Genomic DNA, 10,627 nt, shown 5'->3' on the forward strand with positions numbered 1-10,627 from the left:
GCCCCTCAGAGCACAAGTTTTAAAACTGGTGGTTGTTGTTTTTGGTCGGGACTTTGCGTGACAGGGTCGAAGATCAGGAAAGCAGGAAAGCAGAAAGCGGCGAGAACTTCGTCAGAAATTCTGTTCAAACACGTTAGCTGGTACGGTCAAAGTGAGAGAGAGGGACAGCGGGCTACGCAGTCCGTAGGGCTTCATCCATAAGCGTTTACTCGAGCAGACGCGGGATCAGATGAGTGATCGTTACACCGGTAACAATGTATCTTTAAATTTACGAACAACACTGGTTAAACATTATCCGGGGATCTTCGTAAAGTTACCGTTACCTTCATAAGTTTTTGGGCACTTCTTTCACTTTGAGCACGAATCCACAAGAATAATCTTGTTATATTAGTAAAACAATCAAAACATTTTATACTACCACAAAAAAATACTCTTATTACTTCCACATGTGTGTTATCCTTTAAAAACAGAATTCAGAAGTTGAAATACGACTTAATTTTGTTTTACGAATATTCAGTCATCTGATTTAACGAAGATGTCTGCGTTTATTTGAGGTAAAATATTCGCTGAAAAGTCCGTAAATTTAATATGATTTCCAGCAGTGTAAAACAGGAAGATTCCACAGATTCATTACGGATCAGGCTGTGCTGCTCCTGTGATTGGCCCACAAGTCATCTGGACTGCCGTGAGCCAATGAGGAAACCACAGCGAGAGGAGAACGCGACCCAGTTACGTCTCCGGCATTTCCCCCGAGTGAGCACGTATCAATTGATGCTATCGTGCAGATGGGAGGTGAGTCAGTGTTAGTATCGCAATGAACCAGGGTTCGAAAACTGGCCCATGACAATTTCAAGTTTTACTGGTTTCGCGAAATCCCTCCGGGTATGTGCTGGCGTGGCACACGCTGTAAATATTTTTTTTTTGTAAAAGGAATAGATATTTTCATGTAAAACAACAAATATCTGTAAATGTTTACATTTACATGAAAACAACCGCATAACTACAAAATACAGTAATACTGGGTACGGATTCTTACCCAGGCATTTATGCGTTGTGTTTTCTCAGTACCTCCAATAGTTAAAGTTATTTAGAAAACGTTCTCTGAATAGTTTTCCAGTATTAACAACGTCAATTAATAAGCATAATAAATCAAGATAAAGTCCAATGACTGAATATTCGAGTATCTTTTCCGTGATTTAAAAAAGAATGTACACTTGAATGAAACATCAATTGAAATATAAAACTATGCTCCAATGTTCGTAAGAAATACTCAGTGTTATTTCAAAAAAACGTATTTCATAAATTCAAAAATAACCATAGCCATAAGTTGTACGAAGTTACAACATGTTAGAAACTACTTGTTGGCCGGACGTCTGCCACGGCCCTAGCCGCTCAGAGCAGCTGCAGCTCCGCGCGCTAGGCTCCGTCCCACACGCCACCTTCACTTTGTTTGTTTCGTTTTATCGACATTTATTTTACTCAAGCGCTATTTCTAAAATTTTAACTCGATTCCCCCGCTTGCATTTGAAGACTTGCGCGCCATTCTACATCCGTGACGTTACGCTCAGTGAATAACTGTTGGAAATATTTGTGACTGAACAAAAAATGCGAGAGAATTATAGTGCTAAAATTATATGAATTTCCCTTAAAAGAATTATTGACGGAAAAACGAAAAAAAAAAGAAAAAAAACTTGTGAGACCGAGCATTATTCTGCAATTTACGAACATTTAAGTATTCACTAAAAGTGCCTGTTTACGAATACACAAACCCCTGCGAAAAAATCTGGCTACATTTTGGCTCCAGCTAGACTACACAAGCGTGTGACGTCATAAAGTCGGTGCAAGTGTCCAGTGCCTGCCACCAAATTCCACTTCCTGTCCGCAACGCGCGTGACGTGGTCAGATGAGTTTCAGGCATTTGCCACTGGCTCAGGGCGAGCTGAATAACCCGTTATGGAAGGCCAGAGTAACTGCCCGTCCCCGTCGGCACACCAATGACCCCCCTCGTTGGCACACATGACCCTACTCGTCGGCACACCAATGAACCCCCTCGTTGGAACACATGACCCTCCTCGTTGGCACACCAATGTACCCCCTCGTTGGCACACATGACCCTACTCGTCGGCACACCAATGAACCCCCTCGTTGGAACACATGACCCTCCTCGTTGGCACACCAATGTACCCCCTCGTTGGCACACATGACCCTACTCGTCGGCACACCAATGAACCCCCTCGTTGGAACACATGACCCTCCTCGTTGGCACACCAATGTACCCCCTCGTTGGCACACATGACCCTACTCGTCGGCACACCAATGAACCCCCTCGTTGGAACACATGACCCTCCTCGTTGGCACACCACTGTCACTCGCATCTGTACCAATATATATATATATATATATATATATATATATATATATCAAAGTTTTAAAAACTATCTTATTAAAAATATATATTTACAGTAAGGATAGTGGGAAAATTATGTATCAAAATATGATTGCTATCTTGGATCTACCAATGTATGGTTTTAATATTTTTTTAGCAATTTGTATGACAAATTTACCTTTTTTAAGGCATGAAGAACGCATTAAAAATATACACAAGAGTATCGAAGAGAAAGTATTAAAATGTAGATTGTTTTATTCCGAAAATAAATCGAAACTGCAATGTTAACAGCCACACATAACTGCTGTAGAGAATACACTGTTAAAAATAAATATGCTCCATATAACATTTTACAACTGAAGCAAAAATTTCGACGATGAACCAGCAAAGAGTCTGAGAGTTGGTTCTCTATTTAAATACGTGTACGGAATAATGAGGGGCAAAAATCAATTTTGAAAAAGGGCAACATCTCTAAATAATTTAATGAAAAATTTATAGAATTTTGGAAAACCCCCCTTTGAGGTGCAAACGGACACCTCCCTCCCCCTAAAAAATATATGCACCTGACTTCACGGCTCTAGGCCTCTCCGCGTCTGCGCTACGCGAAATACAGGCAGACAACCTCACTTCTTTGTTATATAGATTAGTTTCAGATAAGAGGAGTAATGCATCTGACACAAAAATTAATTTGTAAAGACCGCCAAAATTCGCGGTTCTATTTGGCGACAGTCTAGAATGCAGATGTCTATAAGTTTGTAAGACGCTTGTCATTGTTCCACGGGTTAACTGACACGCCCTGGAGGACTAGAAGCCGATCACGACCACCTATAAAACATCTGAACAAATCACGTGCCACCAATAGAGAATGCAAACGTGTGTGAAATCTAGTCCTGCGCCAGAAAATGAGGCAAAATTTGCGGTGCTCTAGGCATTTACAATGTTTCTACAGGATGAGTTGTAACTTGTATGACAAACTTCAACTTGCTTGTTCTTCACGAAAAAATTAGTTAAAAACATATCTTCGACTTATGGTCTAAACTGCTTCTTCAAAACAAAAATAGGGAAATTAAAATTGTTACCCCCAATAATTTCAACGAAATTTCACTTCAGCGACGAGTTTTGCGCTGGTTGCAGAACTTGTTCAACTAATGAATTTTTAAATTCGCACAGTGTTTCTTTTTAGGCCCTTCATCTGTAGAGCCATGTACATTTCGCGTAAGGATTTCCAGTCCAGCTGTGCGTTGAACCTTTTTAGAACAGTCTTGTGTCTTTTTGTTGTCTGGGTTCTTTCAGGCATGTGTCTACTGTCGGCACACCAATCACAGCCACCCAATATGGGAGCTAACGCGTTTTGAATGGCCTGGCCAAACAGGGCAATGGCTTCTCTCGCAGACGGCCGCCAATTACAAGGGAACAATCGCTAGCACTGGCATACATTATTGCAGTTTTATGATAGATGGATTATTCCTAAAAAAAAAAACTGCTCCTATTCGTATGTTATATGTAATAAAAATAACTGATCAGTTCCAACTTTAAGATTCTTGGGAAGAACTTCAGATCATGAATCGTTTTTATGTTTTCAACTTTTATTTTCAACGAACACGCAGCCAAAGTTTGTCGGTTGAACTCTTACTCTGCGCGGTGAAATATCCGAAGGAACGGCAACGAAGCAACAGTAACTAGGAGAAAATGTAATTACACAACTGACAGGGTAAAGGGGATAGACTCTGCCACCGCTACGCCGCGCCGGGTTAATAAACTATGCAAGGAAAGTGACATACAACCAACGTAGGCTAACCACGGATTTTTTTGAAGTACGAAAGTCGCAAGACATCATTTACCCTACCACTTAAAAATTTAAACGGAAGAAAACATACATTTTCCCCTGGCTTATTTTTATAATTAATGTTTATCACGCAAATATATGAAAAACTCAATTTTATTTAAAACAGTTTTATTTTACTTTAACTGTTTAAAAGTTTAACAAGTAAAAACGTGATGTATTTAATAAAAAAAATCGTGAATTTCTATGCACATAAATTAAAATATAAAAGGCGGAATTCCAAAAAATTGAAAAATGGTCAATATGCACATAATGTTCTTGCGCCTCGCATAATTTATGAACGGGTAATATCGGTGTTTTATCGTTCTGCGATTCTGACGTAGTTAATGCGCCCAGCACAAGCCCGGCGAGGAAGGAGACACGCACGAGCTAGAGCGAGTCCTGGGGAACTGCTCTCGTCAGATATCCAGCCAGCGTCACCCAGCTACCCACTCGCCAGCTCTCTGCAACACGGCCTGCGTCATGCAGCTACCCGCACAACAACCCTCTGCAACCGGCCTGTGTCAACCAGCTACCGCGCGCCAGCCTCTGAAACAAGGCCTGTGTCCCCCAGCTACCCGCGCGCCAGCCTCTGCAACACGGCCTGCGTCTCCCAGCTACCCGCACAACAGCCCTCTGCAACATATCCTGCGTCTCCCAGCTACCCGCGCGCCAGACTCTGCCACACGGCCTGCGTCTCCCAGCTACCCGCGCGCCAACCTCTGCAACACTGCCTGCGTCTCCCAGCTACCCGCGCGCCAGCCTCTGCAACACGGCCTGCGTCTCCCAGCTACCCGCGCACCAGACTCTGCAACACGGCCTGCGTCTCCCAGCTACCCGCGCGCCAACCTCTGCAACACGGCCTGCGTCTCCCAGCTACCCGCGCGCCAACCTCTGCAACACTGCCTGCGTCTCCCAGCTACCCGCGCGCCAGCCTCTGCAACACGGCCTGCGTCTCCCAGCTACCCGCGCGCCAGACTCTGCAACACGGCCTGCGTCTCCCAGCTACCCGCGTGCCAACCTCTGCAACACGGCCTGCGTCTCCCAGCTACCCGCGCGCCAACCTCTGCAACACTGCCTGCGTCTCCCAGCTACCCGCGCGCCAGCCTCTGCAACACGGCCTGCGCCTCCCAGCTACCCGCGCACCAGACTCTGCAACACGGCCTGCGTCTCCCAGCTACCCGCGCGCCAGCCTCTGCAACACGGCCTGCGTCTCCCAGCTACCCGCGCGCCAGACTCTGCAACACGGCCTGCGTCTACCAGCTACCCGCGCGCCAGACTCTGCAACACGGCCTGCGTCTCCCAGCTACCCGCGCGCCAGCCTCTGCAACACGGCCTGCGTCTCCCAGCTACCCGCGCGCCAGCCTCTGCAACACGGCCTGCGTCTCCCAGCTACCCGCGCGCCAACCTCTGCAACACGGCCTGCGTCTCCCAGCTACCCGCGCGCCAGACTCTGCAACACGGCCTGCGTCTCCCAGCTACCCGCGCGCCAGCCTCTGCAACACGGCCTGCGTCTCCCAGCTACCCGCGCGCCAACCTCTGCAACACGGCCTGCGTCTCCCAGCTACCCGCGCGCCAACCTCTGCAACACGGCCTGCGTCTCCCAGCTACCCGCGCGCCAACCTCTGCAACACGGCCTGCGTCTCCCAGGTACCCGCGCGCCAACCTGTGCAACACGGCGCACGTAGATTACAAACAACGCGTTAACATTAAATTTTGTTATCCAACAGATACCAGAAAAATGGTTCAATGGTTTCCTCCTTCACCGCGACAACGCAACGTGCCACCCATCGCTTCTGATCCACGAGTTTTTAGCCAAACAAATCCACTTCCAGAAATGCTCCCGATAATTGGGCTACGTGAGCATCGCTACTAAGGAGAGTATTTTGAAGATTAGTTCAAATATGATGAAACCTTATTACTTTATTCGCAATAAAATTATTCACTGTAATTATATCAAACATCGTAGTTAAAACTTTAACGTGTTAGAGGCCTGAAATATTCACTTTAGTTCCTGCTGCCAGGCTAGAAGGAACAGACGTTTGCGTAATCAAGTCAATGTCATGTGTTAATTGTATTTTCCTACAGTTTATTTTTTCTCCGGGTCGCAAATTAACGGGTCAGATATTTTCCTAGGTGTTTTATATTATTGGCTTCTACGCCTTCAAGACGTGCAAAATAACCCAGAGACATCCAAGCGTCAAAAATTTATAGTGAAGGCTGTAACTAAATCATAACTCAAAATTTTCAGTCTCTTAGTTACTCATTGTAGGAAATTGTCTAAGATTCCTTTCTTGGGTAACGCATACAAATCTGCTACTGTAAATTAATTTTTGAAACATTTGTTCTTAAAAATCCTAAATTGGCTAACAGCGGGCAAAACACGGCCGTTAAAGGCCGATTACACTTGGCGATTCTTCCCGGCACTTGCGCTCCTAGCAATTTGACCGCGACACCACGACCACTAGTTTGCTGCAGCAGGAAAAACGTCTTCCCTGTTTGTTTATTGGTCGTCCAGTCTCGAAAAATAGTTGCAGGATCATAGCTTCTTTTTAAATGTGAGTGAGTCTTACAGTACTCGCCAGAGATGTGACACATCTAACCTCGGTAATGAGCAATTTAATGTGTTCTCGTTGCATAAATATACTTATAATACGAAACTCGGACAAAATTTTTAACGTAGAATTCTTTAAAATTATGCCGGGCGTGGTGCACATACGCAAATTGTGTTTTTAACTAAATTTCTTGACGCGAATCACACGTAGTTTCGACCACCGGCGCTAGAATTCGCTGCCGGAGCACCTATTTTGAGTATCAAATCATTCGATTTGCAGAGTGAAATTTAAACTATATGATGAAACGGCTTTGATAAAAGCGAAAAAAATTTAAAAAACGAAACCAAGGCTTTGGACCTGATTGACTTCAAGGAATGTTATTAAAATACTGCCCATCTTGTTAACATTCATTAAAAAGTTACTACTATAAAGTTTCCTTTTGGCTTTGTGAACTTTGAAGTAGCTTGGCTTCTGTAGCTACTGCTCCCTGATGATGGCGACTGCAATGTCGACCGAAACGTCGGTGAATTATTCGCCAATGACACGGCTACAACGCAGAAGCCAAGCAACTTCAGACAATGGCCGTGAAAGCCTGCGAACATTATTTGTGAACTTTGGTTCACGCCGTTCTCCACAGACGGTATCAATGTGGTTACACATTTCCGTTCCATGCGGCTTCCGTTCCATTCTTAAAATTACTCCTGCTAAATGCTGAATACTGACAGCTAGATGTCACACATAAAAAAGGGTGGCGCCCAGGTGAGACACTGGACTCTCGAGCCAGAGGACTCGGGGTTGAATCCCGCCCCGGCCATCCTGATCTCACTCTCGAAAATGCCGGGATGCATGGTCCCTTACTATAGGCAGAGTCACGATTATTGCGCGGATCTGTTGGGCAGCAAGGTAGACGTGGAACATACGCACATAAGGTTCACGTTGATGATTGGACTGCAGTGCGCTAGACGAAAAATAAATGATTGCCTATCGCGGGTAATCCGCCAAACTGTGTGAGCGCTTTATCGACCAATGATGATTCTAAAGAGGCTTGATTGTATATAGGAAAAATTAGTCTAGCCTGGAGTTAAAAAATGGAGGCTCTGGCTACAGACCATGGTCAATCACTTCTCCAGTTTCCTAAAAGGCTATTGTTTAGTGTATCCGTATATAAGGACCACGCTGTCGCAGATACATTAAGCTCAAATAAAAAAAAAATTCAAAGAACGCGATTTAAGCATGAAGACAAAACTAGGGATGCGGAAATTTCGCATTTTAATTTGATCATAAGTTAGACTGCAAAAATTTTAACGTTTGCATTGAGTTAATGGTGGCATGGCAGTTATTTTGGCACGCCTTTTTACGACTAGAATCCAATAATTACCTGTGTCCGTAGAGACCTGTAAAATTTGCGTTTATTTTTTTTTTTTGTAAATGCTGGAATGAATACCACTGTACACTCAAACTGTGCTTTCATTGGACCATAAGTATTTTTGATACGCCCCGAATGACAATAAAGCCATATAAACATATCAAAATTCAAAATACCTAATCACATGCAATCCAGTCGAAAGGTAAAATGTTGCAGCAACTGATAGTAGATGTAGGGAAATTTCGCTGATTAATTTGATTGCAAGCTACACTAAAAACCTTCAGACTCATGCACTGAGTTAATGATTGGATCGCAGTTATTTGGACACGCCCCTTTACGAATGTGAGTCAAAAATTCCTAGCTATGAGAGAAGGAGCGAATAAGGCAGTGCCGATTAAAGAAAACAAAACGGTTCTCAAAAATAAATCAGCCAGTGTAAAATCAAACGTTGGTAGAGCGAACATGAGGCTTTGAATTTTAGTCTGACGACAGAACGAATGCGCGAAATTTCCGTGTGTCTGCTTATTTTTATAAAAGTGGGTGGTGTTTATACTAGTGCTAGAAAAATAACGTGAGTTTTGCAGGACTTTATTTATCAGTCCGGAATGAAAATCACGCTAGCAAATCACACTATAAAATAATTGAAGAACAGTAAATTTCTCGTGATGAAATCAGCAAATTTTAAAGCAAGTTTTGGAAGAGCTTTGAATTCCAGCCTGACAAAATACGAACCCGTGACATTCTGGGTTTCTAAAATGTGACTACCCGCTGAGCCTCCTCTGAGCGGGCAAGTGAATTTCACTCACTATGCGAGATTTACAGCTCGATGAGAACGCAAATTTCCCTCAGGAAACTCGCCTAGTGTAAATGACCCTTCGCGAGCACCGCCATCTTAATCCCCTTTGTGGATGATCGAGGGAAGCAGAGCCCTTATTTCGCAAACGGTGGGAGGCACTCTGCCAGTCTGGAATACTCGACACTCGACACTCGACACGTGTATATCTGCGAGTAGTTCTCAACGAGGCGCAAATCTACGTCTTATTGCTACAGCTGCTCATGTCAGGTGGTTCCTTGTTCAAATGAATACAGTTAGTGTGGAGCCTTAGCGCCGATGGTCATGGTGTCTAGCAGGCTCTGTATGAAAATTTACTTTTCCTTATTAATTATAAAATTTCCTGTTCTGAAATATAAATTAAAACGGCTATTATAAAATCCGGTGAAAATGGGGATTTACAAGCCACCAAAAAGAACAGATTATGCCTTTTTGCAATACTCAACATCTTGCGTACGTAGCCTGATAGGCCTCCAGAAGCCAAATATTCATTGACGTTCGTGCTGATAAGAAACTGCTTGCAACTACGAGCTGAGGTCACAGGCGCAGTCGGTCGAAGCGCCTTCGCTGTGAGAGGTCCCGGGTAAAGAACGGCATGAATGCGTGCGGCGGTCGGAACTGTCAATCAGGATCCGTTTAGTTCTCAAGCCGCCGGAAGCATAAAGCGATGCTGTTAATAATTCAATCAAAAAATAATGCTTTCGTTGGAAATGTTACTATCTCCTCCAAGTGGCCATATTTCCAAGTTCCCTTTTTGATGTTGGTTCAAAAGTAAGTCACTTGGACCAAACACAAAATTTACATCATACGCGTTGATAGATCAAATATTTTATTAAGTTCCGAACTATTTAAGCAGGAAAGAAAACGTCAAGTTCTGACCAGCGGCTCTCCAGCCCGGAGTGGCGAGAGGTTTTCGCGTCGGCCTGCCACAGCTGAGACCGCCCGTGACGTCACCACTTCGCGGCCGCGAACCACAACGAGCTCTATGTTTGCTGCGGAACAGATCGATATGTGAAAACGACCGACCACTCCCTACACGAGCCGAGGGCTCGGGCACGGAGTTGGTCCGCATTCTCCTCCCGCCCCTTTGTCACCCTTCCCCTCTTAGGGCCGGCCCTCGCGACCCCCGCGCTCACGACCTCGCGGGCGGTCAACCCCCACCCTCCCAGCCAAGGGAACAAGGCAACTGGGAGGGTCGTGAACTCAGAACCACCACATGACTCATCAGCGATCACGGCTGCCGAGGAAGCGGGTTCTCTGGTGGCCGCGTACCTGTTCTGTCTCCCAGTGGCTGTCGTGCACCTTGCTGGCCTCTATGACGCTCGCCCGCGCACCCATGTCTGTTCGGCGTGTAGCTGCGGGCCAGCGGGCATAGAGCGGGGTGGCGCTACAACTGCTCGGGCAGACAGTTCGAAGAGCGCGCGCGTGACCGTCGGCGGCGGCGCGCAGCGGTCAACTGGCGCTCTCGCGTGCCGGGCGCGGGTGGAGGGCGGGCCGCGCGACTGCGCCGCTTCGGGCCTTTCCGCCGCCGGCTTCGGGCGCCGCCGCCAGATACGCGGCGTGCGGTAAACTGGGGTAAACAAACATGGCTACCAGCGTGCCAGCGGCTGTTCGCCATGCGTGGATTTTGCTTACTTCTTCAAATGACATTGTGACACTATTGTAC

General features: G+C 45.6%; 1 protein-coding gene across 1 annotated transcript in view; it reads right to left on the reverse strand.

Annotated features, from left to right (window-relative positions):
• The window catches only part of LOC134529452 (protein still life, isoform SIF type 1-like), a 308,838-nt gene extending 298,419 nt beyond the window's left edge, over window positions 1-10,419 (reverse strand). Inside the window, exon 1 of the mRNA XM_063363566.1 lies at window positions 10,234-10,419. The gene's annotated coding sequence lies outside the window, so the exon portion shown is untranslated. The remainder of the gene's footprint in view (window positions 1-10,233) is intronic.
• Between the last annotated feature and the right edge of the window lie 208 nt (window positions 10,420-10,627).

The sequence above is a fragment of the Bacillus rossius genome, chromosome 2 (genome assembly GCF_032445375.1).
Source record: "Bacillus rossius redtenbacheri isolate Brsri chromosome 2, Brsri_v3, whole genome shotgun sequence".
NCBI lineage: Eukaryota > Metazoa > Arthropoda > Insecta > Phasmatodea > Bacillidae > Bacillus > Bacillus rossius.